Source organism: Schistocerca nitens, chromosome 1 (genome assembly GCF_023898315.1).
Source record: "Schistocerca nitens isolate TAMUIC-IGC-003100 chromosome 1, iqSchNite1.1, whole genome shotgun sequence".
Taxonomy (NCBI): Eukaryota; Metazoa; Arthropoda; class Insecta; order Orthoptera; family Acrididae; genus Schistocerca; species Schistocerca nitens.
In genome coordinates this window covers 680,149,009-680,170,840 of record NC_064614.1, presented here as the reverse complement: position 1 = coordinate 680,170,840, position 21,832 = coordinate 680,149,009, and the positions used below count along the sequence as shown (strand labels likewise).

Genomic DNA, 21,832 nt, shown 5'->3' with positions numbered 1-21,832 from the left:
ATACAAGAGGTTCAGCGCATACTCGTGAAATATTACGACAAAAACATGTTATAAGTCGACCGAAGCTCTCTCACTCCCAGGCGCAATAATATTGCGGTCGAGTAATATGAATACACACCTTTTCAAGTCCACCCCTCGTGTCAGCGGTGGAGGGTCACATGATAACCTGGTATCATTTGCACACAATCTACAGAGCTACAATGCTACTAGTGTGATCATTTAAGGGCCACAATAATTTTTACTTCTAAAATCTGTAAACTGTCGTGAATGACAGAGGGAATTAGCACGCATCAGGCTATCTTCCCAGGAAGAACGGCTGCTTAACTGCTTCCTTGTGCTTAGTCTAAATTTATTTTCGCTCTCTATGAGAGGTGTACTACATACCATTATTCCTCATTACTTGTACAATTGGGCGTTCACATGAGAGTTGGTATCTATTTCAAGCGTATGATTTTTTTTTTTTCAGTTTTTCCGTGACCGTAACTGGAGCTATTCGTGGTGTAGTTTGTTATGCGTTCAATATCTCTGTTAGTCTAACTGGTAAGCGTATCATACACTTGGGAATTATTGTGTCATGTATCGTACATCAGCTAAGTAAGTAATCTCATTCGTAGACTGACTGTATTTTCCCATTCTCCTTTCAATTAACCGGAGTATACCAATTAATTTATCAATGTCTGTGCCCAAAAGACTATCCCACTTCACATCCACACAAAATTTACACCCAACAATTTTTATAATTACATTTGCAACCTGATAAACTATTCATAGGACGCTAGGTGTTTGTGTTTTGTGTGGAGCACAGATTTACATTAATAGCAAGTTGGCAACATATTTAAAACTTTGAAACCGCATCGCGTTCTGACTAAATATTTATACACTGATTTTGCGATAGCACGTAATTACTGATACCATTATCACTTCCATACTCTATGGTTCCCATTAATGTTGTCTGTTTGATCATTACATATGAACAGCTAGAGTCCCATTGCACTAACCAGGGCAACGCCTGAAGTCACTTCTTTTGCTGACTATGTTTAGTAGATAACATTTAGCGTTCGTCCTTCAAACAAATCTTCAATCAAATGTCATATTTTGTTTGGTACGCCCCACTGGGGCCACTTTTCATTATAAACGATAATGTAATGGGAAGACAAGTTTTTTCAGATGCCAAGATATCTACCTGGTCACCTTCACCCATGGCTTCCAGGATGTCATGTGAGAAAAGTGACGAATTGGGTTTTATGTCGAAATTAATGTTTGTTGCCACATTACTTTTTTCGAGACATATTATGTTTCAGCTTGTAATGTGTTGTAAGATGGATATCAATAATACTGGACAGTAGTTCCGTGGATCATTTCTTCCATCCTGCCTATAGAAAAGGGTGACCTTTCTTTACGGCAAGGGGACTAACCCAACTGTATATTCAGTAATGAACTTGAAATTGACCTCATCGGGGTCTTGAGCCTTCTTGAATTTCGTTTAATCGGTTACCGAACGCTGCTAACAGCAACAGCTCCATCATTCATTTTTGCAGTAGTGTGAGAAACTGTAGCCTAACTATCATCCTAGAATCCTTCTTTGTAAAGGAACATTTCAAAACAGTGGTCTCTCCCTGTGCTTCCATTTTACTGTCCTACTGTGTATGATGCATACTGATTTCTCCTCCGATGATCTGAATATGGTAATTTCATCCAATGACCATTTGTAAGGTAACGTGTTGCATTATTACACAATTTGTGAAAACTGGTACAGTTGATGTCAATCGCTGTACTGCAGCGATTAAGATAATTCACACAGCTTGACAAGAAAGGGAAGCACTTAGAAGGGGAGGAAGAGATTAAATGGAACTTCACGGGTTAAAGGGTAAGTGATCTTATTTCACTGATTACAAAGGCGTGTAAAATTTTGAAAGAACTTCGCAGTAACAGCTGATAACAAGGACGCTGCACCAACTTCTGGCCTGGATGCCTAAAGTCATTGTATACTCTCCTGGTTCACAACTGCTTTAACTGGTCCACTCTCAGTGATGGAGTTAACGTCCGAGCTGGTCCCACACATGTTCTATGGTGGACTGGTAAAGGGATCCTCGTCGCCGCGCAAGTTCAACGTCACCCCTCATGTGGACCGACAAGCGTTGTCCTGTAAAACAAAGGGGCACCACTTTTTTGTCGCATGAGGGGAACACATGGGGACGCCGAGTGTTCGTGACGTACCGTTGTGTTGTCAGAGTTTCATCAGTATCAGCCGTGAGCTAAAGTCATACCTGATATCCTCCTACCCGATGAGGCCAGGAGTGACACCTCTCAGCCTCCCCAGAACAACGGACGGAAGGGATCTCTCCCCAGATCATTATCAGGGGTGCTGAATAATCGTGATTCGTCGAAGAGAATACACGCCACCAAAAGCAGTCTGAGGTTCCACCTCTCCAAAAGCAGCCGTTTCTGTTGCACTGTTAACGGTAGGTCACGATTGGTAATTCTCTAGTCCGGCTGCAGACAGCCTCTGACTAATGGTGCGAGATGACACAGAATGTTGCAGGTATTGCGTTGCTATCAGACGGATGCCATATTCCTTGGCTTTCGGAAAGCGTTTGACTCGGTGCCCCTTTGCAGACTCCTAACTAAGGTACGAGCATATGGGACTGGTTCCCAAATATGTCAGTGGCTCGAAGACTTCTTAAGTAATAAAACCCAGTACGTTGTCGTCGATGGTGAGTGTTCATCGGAGGTGAGGGTATCATCTGGAGTGCCACAGGGTAGTGTGGTAGGTCCGCTGTTGTTTTCTATCTACATAAATGATCTTTTAGATAGGGTGGATAGCAATGTTCGGCTGTTTGCTGATGATGTTGTGGTGTACGGGAAAGTGTATTCGTTGTGTGACTGTAGGAGGATACAAGATGACTTGGACAGGATTTGTGATTGGTGTAAAGCATGACAACTAACTCTAAATATACTGGGTGATCAAAAAGTGAGTATAAATTTGAAAACATAATTAACCACAGAATAATGTAGATAGAGAGGTAAAAATTGGCACACATGCTTAGAATGACAGAGGTTTTTAGTAGAACCACCCCATATTGCTAGACGTATGAAAGATCTCTAGCGCGCGTCGTTTGGTGATGATCGTGTGCTCAGCCGCCACTTTCGTCATGATTGGCCTCCCAGGTCCCCAGACCTCAGTCCGTGCGATTATTGGCTTTGGTGTTACCTGAAGGCGCAAGTGTATTGTGATCGACATACATCGCTAGGGATCCTGAAAGACAACATCCGACCCCATTGCCTCAACATAACTCCGGACATGCTTTACAGTGCTGTTCACAACATTATTCCTCGACTACAGCTATTGTTGAGGAATGATGGTGGACATATTGGGCATTTCCTGTAAAGAACATCGTATTTGCTTTGTCTTACTTTGTTATGCTAATTATTGCTATTCTGATCTGATGAAGCACCATCTGTCGGACATTTTTGACCTTTTGTATTTTTTAGGTTCTAATAAAACCACATGTCATTCCATACATGTGTGTCGATTTGTACCTCTCTATCTACATTATTCCGTGATTTATTCAGTTTTCAAATTTATACTGACTATTTGATCACCCGGTAGATAAATGTAAATTAATGCAGATGAATAAGAAAAAGAATCCCTTAATGTTCGAATACTGTATTAGTAGTGTAGCGCTTGACACAGTCACATCGATTGGCAGTTGTGGGGGAGGCCGATAGTCGTCTTCGGTTCATTGGTAGAATTTTGGGAAGATGTGGTTCATCTGTAAACGAGATCGCTTATAAAACACTAATACCACCTATTCTTGAGTACTGCTCGAGCGTTTGGGATCCTTGTCAGGTCGGATTGAGGGAGGACATAGAAGCAATTCAGAGTCGGGCTGCTAGATTTGTTACTGGTAGGTTTGATCATCACACGAGTGTTACGGAAATGCTTCAGGAAATCGGGTGGCACTCTCTTGAGGAAAGGAGGCGTTCTTTTCGTGAATCGCTACTGAGGAAATTAAGAGGACCAGCATTTGAGGCTGCCTGCAGTGCAGTTTTACTTCCGCCAACTTATATTGCGCGGAAAGACCACAAAGATAAGATAAGAGAGATTAGGACTCGTACAGAGGCATATAGGCAGTCATTTTTCCCTCGTTCTGTTTGGGAGTGGAATAGGGAGAGAAGATGCTAGTTGTGGTACGAAGGACCCTCCGCCAAGCACCATATGGTGGATTGCGGAGTATGTATGTAGATGTAGATGTAGAAGAGATCGTCTCTTGTTCTCGGATGGCAGGCGCAGATCCAAGGTGGTTACGATCTGCAATGTGACGATCGTCCCTTGTGGTGATCACACGTTGTCAACTGGTACCTTAACGACGGGTATGCCTGCCCTCAAGCTTCCATGCCGTCTAGCATCGGGCCATTGTCACATCCGTGTGCCCCGTGAAACACGATTTCACCAGTCTGCCAAATGATCCACTGTAGAGGCAAAAGAGGTAGACTGTCTGGGTGCGGACTCGGTTCTCTGTCGAACATGGGGGATGTGGGTAGCAGCACAGGCGGGTAAAAATACAACAACTCTTTATTACTTCTTTATTAATTCATACAGTTCAGACACTCTCCTGATCGTGCTCCATTCTCTGGTGCGGTCCGGAGTTTCCTCGTAATTTTCCGGAGCCGTAGCTGCAGGCGTAGTTGTATGGCGGGTGGCTTCCACGAGCTGCTCGGGAGACAGAGCGCAGCGCTGGCGACTGCGGTATCCAAGGCGAGTTGAGGTGGCATGGCGGCCAGCTGGTGTACTCTAATGCGGGAGGTCGCGTCGTTCTAGTGGCAAGGTGATGGTGGTGCCAGACACGAAGGCTGGACCGACGGTGAGGAACAGGGGTAGGAGGACGGCTCGCTGTTTCCTGCCCGGGCTGGGCAGACAGTCAGAGGTTCCTCCTTCGCGGCCCGTTGGTGGCAGAATTCACAGCGAGGATTCCCAGCTGATACACAGCAGGTGCCGGGTGTGGCCCCGCTGTGCCAGAATGTGACGTACTCGTCTGGGCCATCGTTAAAATACTGTTTCCCGGCGCTGAATTCGCGGCAGGGCTGCGTTTGTGGGGCACGGCGAACCATCTGAAACAGGGCAACGACTCTGGTCTGGCGTAATCGTCAACGACGTGGAAGTCAGTCGAGCCCGAGTAGCTTCTCGAAGCCCGTCCCAGGTCATTGACAAACGGGGCGGTGTCACGGCAGCCTTGCTGTTGCTGAGGGACGCTGAACACGCAGGATCGAAGGCCGTCTGCGGCCGATGTACGTGGCTTGTGGCCTGATTTCAGCGTTCGTGGTCTGATGACACAGGAACCGATCGCTCAGTTCAGTGACCAGTATCTGTTGGCTGGCTGCGACATCTTTGCAGTTGTGGGCTCTGACTCCTGCATCTCATTTTCCTATAGTTTTCTTCCGTTACATCACAATGACGTCCCTTTGACCCGGTGTTAAGTGCTGATAACACTATCTCGTACGAGTACGAGGAATCTGTGTGTCCTTCACACTGATCATTCAACATCTGACAATGTTCACGCCCCTTACACACCCTATCAGTCCGATAACATTAATGCATTCGGACGTTCCTCTCGTCACATAGTTGCAGCTTTAATAATTTACATACGCACAGACGCTGTACATACGCACGAAGTTAAATTGACATGCGATCAATCTTCTGCTTGCATCTCATTTTTTGCCAGGCAATGTAATTTTATAAACAGGAATGCGGATTAAATTCTGGCATGGCGAATAAAAAAAAAAACTAGTCAGTTGTTTGAACAATGACATAACATCTTTAATCGTCAGATTTTGTCCATTTCATGTATGTTTTATAATTCTAGTAACGTCTTCGCTGATGGAAATCAGCCAAGCCTTTCGTTCTAAAAATGGCTCTGAGAACTATGGGACTCAACTGCTGTGGTCATCAGTCCCCTAGAACTTAGAACTACTTAAACATAACTAACCTAAGAACATCACACACAACCATGCCCGAGGCAGGATTCGAACCTGCGACCGTAGCAGCAGCGCGGCTCCGGACATGGAGCGCCTAGAACCGCACGGCCACCGCGGCCGGCCCTTTCGTTCTGTTACCTATCCGCGTTAAACACTGTCTTATGCTTTGTCTGTAAAGCGATCCACATTCCCACCTTTTTACGGGTCGAGACTCAATGCTGTTAAATTACCATGGCATGTCGAATAAAAGAACCTTTAACAAAAAAACTCATTGGGAAAACTGTTTATGAACATTGGCCGTGACATAAACAATATGGTTTCATTTTCTGTTGCTGCTTGTTTGCTGAGAAGTGCCGTCTTGCAGTGTAACGTCATAGGGCTTAAATGATGTTTCGAGCTTTAACATTATATTTTAATTTAGACTAGCATAGTAAGGAATGGTACAGCTCGCAACCGATAATCTGTGTCGTCGACATGTTAGGTACGGGAAGCTCACCCCTCCCCACCTTCTCAGGGAGACATTAGGGTGAGCGTTCCCTCCAGTTTCATCAACAAAATAGAATAATAAAATGTAAGACTTCCTGTATACTAGGCTGCGTATATCTATTAAATTAGCATTGAACTGAAGTCAAGTAAAATATAACCCAAGATCAATCATAAACACAAGAGAATGGACAAAATTACTTTCAAACTCTAGAGTTCTAGGAACGTAACCCAGATGCAACAAAACTAGAAACTGACAACAGTTATTTACATTACTTTATAGTAACTGAAAGGTTGCAAGTAAAATCAGTATTAATTACAACACACCCCCAGGCCCCATATTATACCGATAGCGGCCACCTGTAGTATCATGAACAGTATGGTTACAGATTGGTACAGATAACATCTAAAACAAGAAACGAGAAAACATATAACAACAGATACAATTATTTCAAAAACTAACGAACTACCCCCACGCTCAGAAACTGTAAAACACAATTACAGCAATTATTATTAAAGAATATTTTAGTGAATGAGACTTTCACTCTGCAGCGAAGTGTGCGCTGATATGAAACTTCCTGGGAGATTAAAACTGTGTGCCGGACCGACACTCGAATTCACGACCTTTGACTTTCACGGGCAAGTGCTCTACCATCTGAGCTACCCAAGCACGACTCACGCTCCGTCCACACAGCTTTACTTCTGTCAGTATCTCGTCTCCTACCTTCCAAACTTTACAGAAGCTCTCCTGCGAACCTTGCAGAACTAGCACTCCTGAAAGAAAGGATATTGCGGAGACATGGCTTAGCGACAGCCTGGAGGATGTTTCCAGAATGAGATTTTCACTCTGCAGCGGTGTGCGCTGATACGAAACTTCCTGGCATGTATGAGACGAGATACTGGCAGAAGTAAAGCTGTAAGGCCGGGGCGTGAATCGTGCTTGGGTAGCTCAGATAGTAGAGCACTTGCCCGCGAAAGGCAAAAGTCCTGAATTTGTGTTAGGGTCCGGCACACACTTTTAATCTTCCAGGAAGTTTCAATATTTTCTTGAATCAGAAGTTTTATAAATTCAACTTTCAGTAAAACATACACGGCTTCAGCTAACGGTGCCACAATAATCCTTAGGTGTTAATTTGTTTGTAAGAAATGAAACCCTAGCAGTAGCCGATTAGTATCAAAACAATGATTGCAGTTTAGAGTAATGTAGTAAGTGTCTCTTTCAGTATGATCAGCACAACTAAAGAAAGTTCGAAAAACCTAAATCACAAAGAAACTACTTTAAAACAACTTTAGCAAACATATAATAAGAAAACCTCTGGTCTTTGAATCCGATCGACTGATAAGGATAACATACAAAATTCATATAAAACTAACAGACGTCGGTGCTTTTAGGTACAAGACGAAAACCATTCCAACAATTAAAGCACGGTCAATGACAAAAATTTTATAGACATGCAGCTGCTCGCACTTATCACACCGAAGTGCAGTTCACCTTTATGCAACCTCGTAGAATAACTTTTCACCAACCAAAACGTCTTGCAATGTGATACCAACTAAATGCACAAAACATTCACAGTATGTTACTTCTGCGAGCCACAGATCGTCGGCAGCCGCTGCGGTTGCAACGGCCGACTCACTCGCTGCAATGTGGAGCTACCTGCGCTTCGAGCGCCTAATCTCTATGCAAGCCCATAAACGACGGATTAATAACCCTCCACGACGTTGCTGGATCTCAAGTACCGCCTACCACAACCGTTAAAGGACACTCAGCCACCACACCTCACAGTGCCTGCCGTAAACTCAAAGTCGACCGAAATACAGCAAGCGTGTCTCTGTGCAAAGCGTCACGTTCATCCTTCGCTGCCCCCAGTGTGACTTTCCGGTCTGCGCCTTCTTCCTTCATGCTTCGGTGCTCCACATCCGCCACCTCGCGGCGCGCGATACATCCCAGATCACGTTCTGGAATCGGCTACGGACCTACTCAATGCTAAAACTGTGTTTCACTGTCTCTGGCCTTGATAGTGTCTTCAGTTCAGGAAGGAAAAGAGTACGTAAGTTTCTTCTGGCAAGATTCCACTGAGGTACGTTTTGCTCGCTGATTCAAATAGTGCGACACATTCATTATGAGTTCATCATTGCATGATTTCGCGTGCTAACTCTGTCAACAACAGGTTTATAAGTTCCGTTGGGACTTCGGTGCACTCGACACCTTGCATCGTTTGAAGAGACGTAAAATCGCACCTCTTTCGACCACATCCGGCTCGACTGGCCGAGCGGTTCTAGGCGCTTCAGTCTGGAACCGCGCCGCCGCTACTGTCGCTGGTTCGAATCTTGCCTTGGGCATGGATGTGTGTGATGTCCTTAAGTTAGTTATTTTTAAGTAGTTCTAAATTCTAGGGGACTGATGACCTCAGATGTTAAGTTCCATAGTGATCAGAGCCATTTGAACCATTTTTTTCTCTCGACCACACTGGATATCACTGGATATCTCCAGTTAGCTACCGTCCGTTTTCTGTGTTGTTAAGCACACTAAAGACGTATAGCTTTGTTTGCAACTGTGAGAGACTCATATGAGAGGAGTTCAATCAGTAACGCAACATTTTATTTCTGTCAGTTACGATTAAAAATCGCAGAGATTTTTATGGGATGTCTTGATGTAGTCCCACTTCAAACAGCATAGTTTAATGAGGTTCCGATAGGTGGCTACGCTGTAAGTAGCCTTCAGAATGGCGTCTGTAATGAATGTGTCTCCGAAGCAGAGCGCTTTAATAGAGTTTCTTTTGGCGGAAATGCATATCATTCCAGATATTCGTAGAAGCTTGCAGAATGTCTACCGACACCTCTCAGTGAAGGAAAGTAAGGTGAGTCGTTGGATGAGGGGCCTGTCATCATCGTAACAAGCTCGCGAAAACCTCCCACATGCCGATCGGTCGCACAGAGCTGTGCTACCCTCAGTAAATTGAAGAAAGGAATTCAGCATGCTAGTCGCCACAAAAATTCAAACAAACTTGTCCTTCTACACGACAATGCAACGCCTCACACACGTCTACGGTCACGTGAGGGACTAAGAAAACTTCAGTGCTCTTTTCCTCCTCATCCACCCTACAGACAAGATATCGGACCTTCCGACTTGTATCTGTGTGGCCCAATGAAGGATGCACTCCACGTGAATCAGTACGTGGGTGATGGAGAGGTTATTGATGCTGTAAGACTTGGGTTGTGACGTCGACTAGTGGAGCAGTACACACACACACACACACACACACACACACACACACACACACACACAAAACCTTTCACATAAAATTTATTAATTTCAGGCATAGTCATAACAGTTTAGAAACCGTAATTTTTGCGTAAATATTTTGCCTACATAAAGTCTTAAATGGTTGCAGATGACAAACTGTAAAGAAAAACAGACAGTGTAAAAACGTAATAGAGCAGGAAAACCACACCATTTGCTAAGAAGGTATGAATACATAATTTTATGTGCTCTTCAAAAAGCTGTAATTACTGTTTAAAAACTAATATTTACATGCATATAAACAGAAAAGAACATTCCCTATGTTTAAAAGCAACTGCAGTGGAACAAGTCGGGGACAAAAAACAAAATTGTGTTTTGCTGAAGGCGGACCCCACCCAAAAACATATGGGTTATTAAAGCAAACACAGACGAAGATGATTAACATGACATAAGAATTGATGCAGCTTTTCTGAGACAGTAATGAACCTATTACCATGTGACGTGGTCCATTGGATGGTATGTGTGTACAAGTAGTGTGTAAGACTTGCCCAGTGGTTCGACATTAGTTGTGTTACAGAATGTGACCATCTCTGGTCTAGAAGTATTTTACGAAGTGCGGCACCAGTGAAGCACAATGCTCCACTTCCTTTAAGATATTAAGAACGGTAGGAGCCACAACAAACTTTCGACGTCATATAAAGAGAAAACTTACAGCTTAATTTCTTCACAGTTTACGATAAAAATCGGAAGCAGATGACCTGTAGCCTGTGTCTACGTAATATGCCTTTTTTTGCTTGTAGCCCATGAAAACGGACAAATTAACTCAGAAAGAACAGGTCTTCAACTTCAAGTTTCACCCCCCTTCATCACCGACTATTCCTAATGCCCAAACGGTGTTATGGACCTCAATCGCAACATGATTTTTGAGCAAAGTTTGAAAAAATTGGAATCAGTATGAGAACACTGCTTACCTTTTGTAGTATTCAACCACTTATTACTTTTTGTGAAAAGCAGAGAATGGTGGAACAGTGGACGGACTTACTTTCCTTTCTCTTTACCTGTTTCATTTACTATTTAGATTTTATGTCTCTTGAAACAAAGGGAATCAAAACTTTTCAGCCTCAGTTCAGTAGCTGCATATAAGAGTATTAAAAGAAATAATGGGAATAAAAAATTTAAAACTCCTTATTTCAAAAACCGGTTATTTTGAGTTAAACTGGCAATGAAAAACACCGATATAACGGAAACCTGTTTCAGTGATATCCGTCATCTCTAATACAGCCCTTCCTAGTAACGAGATGCAAGGCCTTCGCGTTGAACGGTGATTATGTTGAAAAACAGGATTTTGTAGCCAAAAGTGTGGGGAATAATATGGTGTCTTGGAGGCATCTAAATCAACATCTACATCTACGTGGATACTCTGCAAATTACATTTAAGTGCCTGGCAGAGGGTTCATCGAATCACCTTCACAGTTCTCTATTATTCCAATCTCGTATACCGCGCGAAAAGAACGAACTCTGATTTCCATTATTTTCTCGTGGTGATCATTTCTCCCTATGTAGGTCGGTTCACATTCGGAGCAGAAAGTTGGTGATTGAAATTTCGTGAGAAGATTCCGTCGCAACGAAAAACGCATTTCTTTTAATTATGTCCAGTCCAAATCCTATCATTTCAGTGACACTCTCTCCCATATTTCGCGATAATACAAAACGTGCTGCCATTCTTTGAACTTTTTCGATGCACTCCGTCAGTCCTATCTGGTAAGGATGCCACACAGCGCAGCAGTATTCTAAAAGAGGAAAGACAAGTGTCGTTTAGGCTGTCACCTTAGTAGATATGTCACATTTTCTAAGTGTTCTGCCAATAAAACGCAGTCTTTGGTTAGCATTCGCCAGAACATTTTCTGTGTGTTCCTTCAATTAAAGTTGTTCATAATTGTAATTCCTTGGTATTTAGTTGAATTTACGTCCTTTAGATTTGACTGGTTTCTCGTGTAACCGAAGTTTAGCGAATTCCTTTTAGCACTCATGTGGATGACCTCAAACTTTTCATTATTTAGGATCAACTGACACTTTTCGCACCATTCAGATATATTTTCTAAATCGTTTTTCAATTAGTTTTGATCTTCTGATGACTTTATTAGTCGATAAACGACAGCGTCATCTGCAAACAACCTAAGACAGCTGCTCAGATTGTCTTCAAAATCGTTTATAAAGATAAGTAACAGCAAAGGGCCTATAACACTGCCTTGGGGAACGCCAGAAATCACTTCTGTTTTACTTGATGTCTTTCCGTCAGTTACTACGAACTGTGATCTCTCAGACATGAAGTCACAAATCCAGTTGCATAACAGAGACGATACTCCATAATCCAGAAATACGGAAACGATGTGAAATCTCTTCATGAATAAAACCAACCTGCTTTCAGAAGAAAAAGGTGTAGTTTTACTTATTGAACACCTCTCATGTATTCCCCTTCATTGCAATGACCTTTGCCAGCGGTGGTGGATCACACCACCACTTGGTCCTAGTTTTACACCATCCACAGGATTGGAAAGCCGCCAGTGTGCTCTCTTCTGTGGGTGATTAGTACTTCATCCGATGAACTTACACAAGTGTACATTTCACGCGTCTTCTAGCCCGTTGATTGATTTCAGAGTGAATGGATATTATCGGTAAGGAACAAACTTGGTACCAAGGAAATGAGTGAGATAACTTAGGCTTTAACAGAAACAACGAGCGTGGGTCAACTTCTACACTACACGAGAGGGAGAGTAGACGGAGTGACCAGTCCGAGTTTACGATTCCAGGACGGTGCAGCATCAGATACAACCCCGCCAGCCTCTCTCCTGACTGCAGCAGCCTAGATCTGCGCCCTGACCAATTAGTGGCGGAAGCGCTCCGGAAGGCCATTACGCGAAATGAGAGACGGCGATACATCTCGGCTGCCGTCAAATTACCAGCGCCGGCCACGCCCCCTAATGAAGACGCGAGCAGCCGTGCGATTACGGCGCAGCTCTGTTATCCGGATACCAAATTAGATGGGCCAGCTGTTCCGGCAGACCCACGTCCTTGGTCCGCCTTGACTAACGGCTTAACGTCACCGCTCCGCAGCTGAAGAGGATTTGCGGGCGTAGTAACGGTCGACCAGGCCTTTAGATTAACATTGTTGGTTTGTTTGCAGCGTCTAAATCAGAAGCTTAGGAACAGTTTTTCTTAACAGCTGCCCCAGTTTTGTTGGTCCGTGTATTTTTTAAGCCTTTGTTAGTTATACGTGAAGATTCAATAACTCACAGTTTAAAGGCTTTAAAAATATCCGTTTTACAGGGCTGGTCGTTAACTTGGTGCCTTTAATTTCTGTTTGTTATAATGTTCCTAGCTTACCTTTTTGTGGAATATATTTTTGTTGGATTTTATTCAAATGATTTAATTCTTGCCACATTTCTTTTACGACGAAGTAACTTTTTCATCTTTCTTTCATATTTTTCTACTTGTGCAACGGCTTCTTCTCCTTTCCGTTTATTTTCTTACTAGCTGATAAACCCGGCATTTCCCGGGTATTCATTTTGCCAATTTTCTATTCGAAACCAAAAAAAAAAAAAAAAACCAGCAGTGTTTGTAATTTCATTACCATCTTTTCGTGAAAAAAAACACTGAAATTTAGAAACAGTCGTACAGACGTATATGCATAATTCACAAACCTATACGTACAGTATCCAAATTAAGAAACATGATCTCCGACAGCTTCTGTACGCTAGGCGCAGCTACTTTGCGTGTCTACAACGCTATTTTGTTAATGTCTCGATGGCAACGCCTCTTCATAGCTCTATTAGACGGCTATCGTTTACACCTACGGTCGTTTGCGCTTCGTAATTGAAAGCTGTCAAAAGCGCTGGCAGGTGTCAGGCATTTTCCTAAGGTGACTCGACTGTAGCAGTGTCATAGCAGTAAAGAACAGATGTAGTAAAACTTCATGCATGATGCGACGTTTCACATATACGTCTGTGTTTAAGATGTCATATCTCTTGGATTGTGTGTCTTACAATTGTATATGTGTATAGCTACATTCAGCGGCGTGTGTGGATGTTGCCAGCGAAATATGTTGCAAACAGGGTTTGTAGTAGACAAGTAACAAATTTAAACGTCGTGCATGACGCGGTAGTTTCTCAACCACCTCAGTGTTTATGACGCTAGATCTCCTGATTTAAATGTCACATATTCATATAATTTAATAGGTAAACTGGGCGGTATATGTGGATCCTGTCTACAAAATGTATTGCGAATATATTTCGTAGGGAACAGGAAATAAACGTGTTGCACAATGTAAGAGTTTCTCAAGCATCTCATTGTTTATGATGTCATATCTTCTGAACTACGATAGTTAGCCATTTCTTAACCCACAACGACTGTTTCCTGACAGTAAGGAATATGTGTACCATGTACGGATGAATTCGGTCCAGTAGTTTAGGAGGAGATGTGGAACACACACACGAATACATACACACATTTTTAAAATACAAGTATGTATGGATTCAGTATCTGGTGATGATAATTTTTATTCTGTCTTTTCTTTTATGGTTCACATGCTTTTAATGTTGTACAACGGAAAGAAATAAAGAGAAAGCAGTTATCTATCCATCAAATGAAAAGTAAGTCCTTATCACTAAAACCGTAAGTGTGAAAAGAAACAATCCCACATAGATTTAGGAACCGCAACAAACAATTTCTGTGGTTAATTTATTCAGCCACCTATTTTATGGATTTTGTGAATTTGATACATAAGTTTGAGACACCAAAAATACTTTACATGTTACTCAGTTAAACACGGTTTCTGAGAGAGAATATGTTTTCAATGTAGTTTCCTAAACTCACCTTTCTCTCTCTGTATTTGGATGAGTATATTCCAGATGAGTATATTCCAGATGAGTATATTCCAGTTACTCTACAAGACAATATGCCAAACACGAGAATATATTTTTACGGGGCACCTTATGAAGACAGAAAAGTAAGACTTCTTTGTCACGGATTTATGACTGTTGTCACCAATTCCATGCACGTTTCTTTGTATGATGTGATCCACAAAAATATCCTGTAATTTACTCAAGCAATGTCCACAGTTTCATACCATACTCACATTTGGCATTGTAAGGTTCTGCCTAATCTAATAATTTTCTTACTTTACTGAAGATTATAATAAGATGACTTTGTTTGTCACTGTTTTGGCAATATGAGGTATTGGTGTACCCAAACACTTTTTTACATGAGATCTCTACACAGTTCCATCTTGCACGTTGTCTGGAATCATATAGACATGAATTTGAAGAGAAGTGTTGTTTACTAACTCTACTTAAGGAAATTTACGGACCTCTCTGGGTACACTAGAACCCAAATGTAGCTTCATACCTTCTCGATATCAAAATCACATGGAATTTTTTCCATTGCATAGCTTCAGTCATCTAATATTTGCTTTTTGTTACGATTGTGTTTTTGGACGGCACATCAAAGCCTAATCTACCTGGCTTTGCGTAGTAAATTCCTCAGTGTACTCCTCATCAACGTTAGCTGCTTCCTGTCCTATTCCATTCACATGTAGAACAACGAAAAAATAGACTGTAAACCTGAATAAATGAAACATTCCCCTCATATCGTTGCCGCTAAACTTCAGTGAGGTTAAGAGAAAATAAGCAGTTAGCTTTCTGGCAACATTTACGTTCCATAGTAGCTTGTGTCACTCTTTCTCTTGGGTCACTGCAACTTTCTATAACGCTTCCAGCACGTTTCTCAATTTCTTGAATGAATGATGCCCTAACACTGCATGACTTGTTTCCGATATATAGTTTCCTTAAAAGATGTACTGCTTCTTCACAGACTTTGTACTCTCTGGTACTGATCTACCGATTTCTCGCGTTCTGTCCACTTATTAGCGAGTAGGTAGGATCATTTGCTCTTCGATATCATTTACAATGATATTCTATGGGCGAAAGTAGTCGTCGCGTCTTGAACTAAATTTGCACCAAATTCAGGGTATGTTCAAGCACAATATTAATATGCCTCAATCATATACATTTGACGTTCCTGAGGCATACTGAATCTCGCCTTTATCTACAATAATGGTGTAGGTTGAAGCAGGGAAATGAAATTTGCACCAGCGCCGGGATTCGAACCCAGGTCTCCTGCTTACTAGGCAGTTGCGCTAGCCATTACGTCACACTGGCACTGAAGCTACCAGAATTGCACTGATTACCCTAGAACGTCTCCGGTCGCAACACAAATTTCATCCCATGCCTCAGCCCAAAGCTCTTCCTCTAAGTCGAATCAGTAAGCAGGAGAAATAGATTCGAATCCCAGTTATGGTACAAATTTTAATTCACGGCTTAAGCCTATATCATCAGAGATTAACTTACGTCACCATGTCATATAAAGTTTGGTCATTTATTTTCTATAGTGAGTGATTTCCTGTCGTGAGTGATTGTGAATACAGTTGCTCTGTCTCTTGTACTTCCTCGTAGATCGACCGCTTAGTGTTGACATCTGCAATGCAACAGATGGAGCCAGAAGCAGGTTTTGGAATCAACTATTACAATCGACACGACAAACAGCTTACACCACATTTTGTCTGGATGCAATATCAACCGATATCAATTACGAACCCATTTCAGTCAATAAAATAGACAAACAAAACATGTTTTTAACTGAGAAATTATTCTGAGGGCGTGATGGAATGACTACATAACTCCCATCATACAACGCACAAGACTAGATTTTTTTTTTTTTTGGTCATTAGTCTTCTGACTGGTTTCATGCGGCCCCCCCCCCACGATTTCCTCTCCTGTGCTAACCTCTCCATCTCTGTCTTCCTGTACAATTTTTGTCCTCTACTGGTCCCTCTAGTACCATGGAAGTTATTCCATGATGTCTTAACAGATGTCCTATCATCCTGCCCCTTCTCCTTATCAGTGTTTTCCACATATTCCTTTCCTCTCCGATTGTGCGCACAACCTCCTCATTCCTTAGCTTATCAGTCCACCTAATTTTCAACATTCGTCTGTAGCTCCACATCTCAAATGCCTCGATTCTCTTCTGTTCCGGTTTTCCCATAGTCCATGTTTCACTATCATACAATGCTGTACTCCAGACGTACATTCTCAGAAATTTCTTCCTCAAATTAAGGCGCAGAACCTCCTCATTCCTTACCTTATCTGTCCACCTAATTTTCAACATTCGTCTGCAGCACCACATCTCAAATGCCTCGATTCTCTTCTGTTTCGGTTTTCCCACAGTCCATGTTTCACTACCATACAATGCTGTACTCCGGACGTACATTCTCAGAAATTTCTTCCTCAAATTAAGGCCGATATTTGATATTGGTAGACTTCTGTTGGCCAGGAATGCCCTTTTTGCCATTGCTAGTCTGCTTTTGATGTCCTCCTTGCTCCGTCCGTCATTGGTTATGTTACGGCCTACGTAGATGAATTCCTTAACTTCATTAGTCCTGATGTTAAGTTTCTTGCTGTTTTCATTTCTATTACTTCTCATTACTTTCGTCTTCGTACGATTTACTCTCAGTTCTTATTCTGTACTCATTAGACTGTTCGTTCTGTTCAGCAGATCATTTAATTCTTCTTCACTTTCACTCAGGATAGCAATGTCATCAGCGAATTGTATCATTAATACCCATCACCTTGAATTTGAATTCCACTCCTGAACCTTTCTTTTATTTCCATCATTGCTTTCTCGATGTGCAGATTGAACAGTAGAGGAGAAAGGCTACATCCTTGTCTTACACCCTTTTTAATTCGAGCACTTCGTTCTAGGTCGTCCACTCATATTATTCCCTCTTGGTTGTTGTACATATTGTATATTACCCGTCTCTCCCTATAGCTTACCTCTACTTTTTTCAGAATTTCGAACATCTTGCACCACTTTACATTGTCTAACGCTTTTTCCAGGTCGACATATCCTATGACCGTATCTTGATTATTGTTTAGTCTTGCTTCCATTATTAACCGCAATGTTAGAATTGCCTCTCTCTCGTGCCTTTACCTTCCCTAAAGCCAAACTGATCCTCGTCTAACACATCCTCAATTTTCTTTTCCATTCTTCTGTACATTATTCTTGTAAGCAACTTGGATACATCAACTGTTAAGCTGATTGTGCGATAATTCTCGCACTAGCAAGCCGTCTTCGGAATTGTGTGGATGATGCTTTTCCGAAAGTCAGGTGGTATGTCGCCAGGCTCATACATTCTACACGCTTACGTGGATAGTCGTTTTGTTGTCACACATATCCCGAAAGAAGCTAACGTCCATTCTTTTTCGATTCCAGAGTCACCAAACTAAATACATGTGTATCGACATAGGTCGGCCGGTGTGGCCGAGCGCTTCTAGGCGCTACAGTCTGGAACCGCGCAACCGCTACGGTTGCAGGTTCGAATCCTGCCTCGGGCATGGATGTGTGTGATGTCCTTACGTTAGCTACGTTTGAGTAATTCTAAGTTCTAGGGGACTGATGACCTCAGCAGTTCGCAGTGGTTAGCACACTGGACTCGCATTCGGGAGGACGACGGTTCAATCCCGTCTCCGGCCATCCTGATTTAGGTTTTCCATGATTTCCCTAAATCGCTTCAGGCAAATGCCGGGATGGATCCTTTGAAAGGGCACGGCCGATTTCCTTCCCCGTCCTTCCCTAACCCGAGCTTGCGCTCCGTCTCTAATGACCTCGTTGTCAACGGGACGATAAACACTAAATCTCCTCCTCCTCCTCCTCCACCTCAGCAGTTAAGTCCCATAGTGCTCAGAGCCATTTGCACCATTTTGTATCGACGTAGTTTATTTGTCACGAAGCAACCTGCAAGCTAAGGGTAGGCCTACTTTTTATAAGAAGAGGGGCAAAATTCTCTTATTTGTTCTAATGTCGAAGTGTGGGGTGAGTCGCTTACCTTTGGAAGAGTACGTATTTTCGTAAAACTAGCTAGAAAATGTTTTGACATCTAATTTGCGAAATAAAGGCACAAGTGATCCCTCTGCGACAGTGTAGTTAATCACTTACACTCACGAAATACACTACTAACACAAGTTTTACCAAACCAGGACTGGACAGTGCGCGAAGTAATGCGCAATTGCACGACGGAGGCAAACCTCATCGCTACGCTAGTGCGACACCCGTGACTGCCTGCGCCTCTGCCGGCTGCCGCGCGGAAGCGAGAGGCTATTTTCAGAAGCATCCAGTGAACTATTTAACTGGATAACATGCATAACGCAGTGAACTCTCAACCCGCAGGTGGATCGAATGAAGCTGTAGTAGTAACACACAAAACGAAATTACTTTGCTTTCAACACATTGTTATATTATAGAATTATCTGAACGTTTTCTTCCAATTTTTGGGTCCTGTGGAGAGCTTCAGCACTGCCAAATAAATTTTTCGCTGTTCACAATATACAAAAATACATAGTATAACATGGTATGCGCACGAGTTTTGATACAATCGACGTGGAAAAAGCGTTCAAAATCTGCGCGAGAGTTTTGATCAAAGTTTTCGAGACGAATATGTCTGCCGCACGTGATCTTACTCGGACACAAGGGAAATATTGGAAGTCGGCTTAAATATGTTAAAGGTAGAAATAAGTTTGAAAATTGCATGGATTTTGCACTTAAGTGGTTTCATGGTAGCTTTTGCGAGATGAGCATGCAGCATTAGTGTATCTCACAAAAACATTGCAAAATCTCTATCAGAATAAGGTTCGTCTATTGCGTGGGCGGCCATAAGTGACCAACTGCACGCACGACCATCTTTTTATGTGTAGCTGTGTATTCTTCATCGTAGTTTTGAACCCAGGAAAAGAAGGAACTGATATGACTAACAATCGGTCCGCATGCGTTTGGAGAAAAATGTGACAACACCACGAGAAATGAATAGTGAAACGCATTTGCAGTTTCTAGCCAAGCGTGAACGTTGCGCTGTAGTATTTTGCAACGAAGGGCACCTGTGCATTGTCCTCAATAGGTTGCAGGTGTCAGTCATGGTCAAAACAGTGCTCTGTGTAGTTGCGAGTGCATTATGTCGCAGCTCAGTGAGTCCGAACATGGGCAAATTGTTGGCATTTGTATGGTGGATGTTTCCGTAAGCAAAGGAGCGAAGTGTTTGGTGCTCCAAGGAACACCGCATCGAAGATTTATACGGCATAAAGGGAAAGCAGCAAAAACTTATCATCCTCTGAGTCGCAAAGCGAACTGAAATGTATGTTGAGTGGTCGTGACAGACGGTCATTCAAGAGCGTTGTGACGAAAAATAATAGGACAAAAGCTCCAAAAGTTACTGCAGAACTGAATGTCGCACTCGCGAACCCGGCAGCACCACACCTCGAATGAGTTTTGTTTCTTCCTGTTTCCAACTTCTGGTCGACTTTGTGTCCGAAAAGCGAAACATTGCGGGATTTCGGCGATGATTTGGGCAGGCATATGGCGGTATTCTGATTGTCCTAATGTTGCTCCGCAAAAGCCTCATTACTGCGAATGTTTATGAACCAATTCTGGCTGATCTGGCCCCTCCCATGGTACAATACTTGTTCTCCAGTGGTGGTGCTGTGTTCCAAGACGACAGGACTCCTGTTCGTAGAGCTCTCATCGTCCAGGACTGGTTTTTTGAGCTTGAACTGTCACATCACCACTGGCCACCAACGTTGCCCGATATCAGTATCCCTGAGATTTTGCGGTCTATTGTAGAGAGAGTGGCACGTAATCGCTATCTACCTCCATAATCACTGCTTGAACTTGCCACTCTGCAAGAAAATGGTATAGAATTCCCTTGAATACCGTAAGGACCTGTCTTTACCAATTCAGAGACCACTGGAGAGTGTTTTGAACGTCGGCAAGTTTTAAACCGTATTGTCATGGTAATGTATTGTGTCTTTCGGTTTTCCATATTTTTGTCCAACCCCTACATCTAAATCTACATTTATACTTCACAAGCCACCCAACGGTGTGTGGCGGAGGGCACTTTACGTGCCACTGTCATTACCTCGCTTTCCTGTTCCAGTGGCTTATGGTTCGTTGGAAGAACGACTGCCGGAAAGCCTCCGTGCGCGCTCGAATGTCTCTAATTTTACATTCGTGATCTCCTCTGGAGGTATAAGTGGGGTGAAGCAATATATTCGATACCTAATCCAGAAACGCACCCTCCCGAAACCAGGACAGCAAGCTACACCGCGATGCAGAGCGCCTCTCTTGCAGAGTCTGCCACTTGAGTTTGCTAAACATCTCCGTATTGCTATCAAGCTTACCAAATAACCGTGTGATGAAACGCGCCGCTCTTCTTTGGATCTTCTCTATCTCCTCTGTCAACCCGACCTGGTACGGGACCCACACTGATGAGCAATACTGAAGTATAGGCCGAACGAGTGTTGATAGATTACATTTTCTAAGGACTCTCCCAATGAATCTCAACCTGGCACTCGCCTTACCAACAATTAATTTTATATGATCATTCCACTTCAAATCGTTCCGTACGTATACTCCCAGATATTTTGCAGAAGTAACTGCTACCAGTGTTTGTTACGCTATCATATAATCATACAATAAAGGATCCTTCTTTCTATGTATTCGCAATACATTACATTTGTCTATATTAAGGGTCAGTTGCCACTCACTGCACCAAGTGCCTATCCGCTGCAGATCTTCCTGCATTACGCTGCAATTTTCTTATGCTGCAGCCTCTCTGTATACTACAGCATGGCCACCAACCTTGTCAGATATCAGTATCCCTGAGATTTTCCGTCTGTTGTAGAGAGAGTGCTACGTAATCGCTATCTACCTCCATAATTACTGCTTGAACTTGCCACTCTGCGGGAAGAACGGTATAGGATTCCCTTGAATACCATAAGGAATATAAATTATTGGAGAAGACAACTCTTATTCGCATACTAGATATCATTAATAAAATAACTCTTGTTGAGCAAGGTGACTTTAGAGGAAAATCATAGTCATGATCAGGTGCTAACGCTAAGGAAGGCCCGAAATTGGCTGCAGGTCAAGTGTATCTGTCGGCAGACTACGGTGCACGGAAGGCATGGTGCTCGAACTTGATGATGTAATTCCATATTATAAGTTTGCTGGTTCACTCAACGATTTGTT

The 21,832-nt window shown here is 42.7% G+C and overlaps 1 protein-coding gene and 1 non-coding gene across 2 annotated transcripts in view; one reads left to right on the top strand and one right to left on the bottom strand.

Annotated features, from left to right (window-relative positions):
* LOC126195038 (nephrin-like) overlaps positions 1 to 21,832 on the top strand; it is a 451,536-nt gene that overhangs the window by 179,135 nt on the left and 250,569 nt on the right. The gene's annotated exons all lie outside the window — the stretch shown is intronic.
* Trnat-agu (transfer RNA threonine (anticodon AGU)) lies at positions 15,847 to 15,918 on the bottom strand. Its single transcript has one exon. It is a non-coding gene; the product is annotated as a tRNA-Thr (tRNA).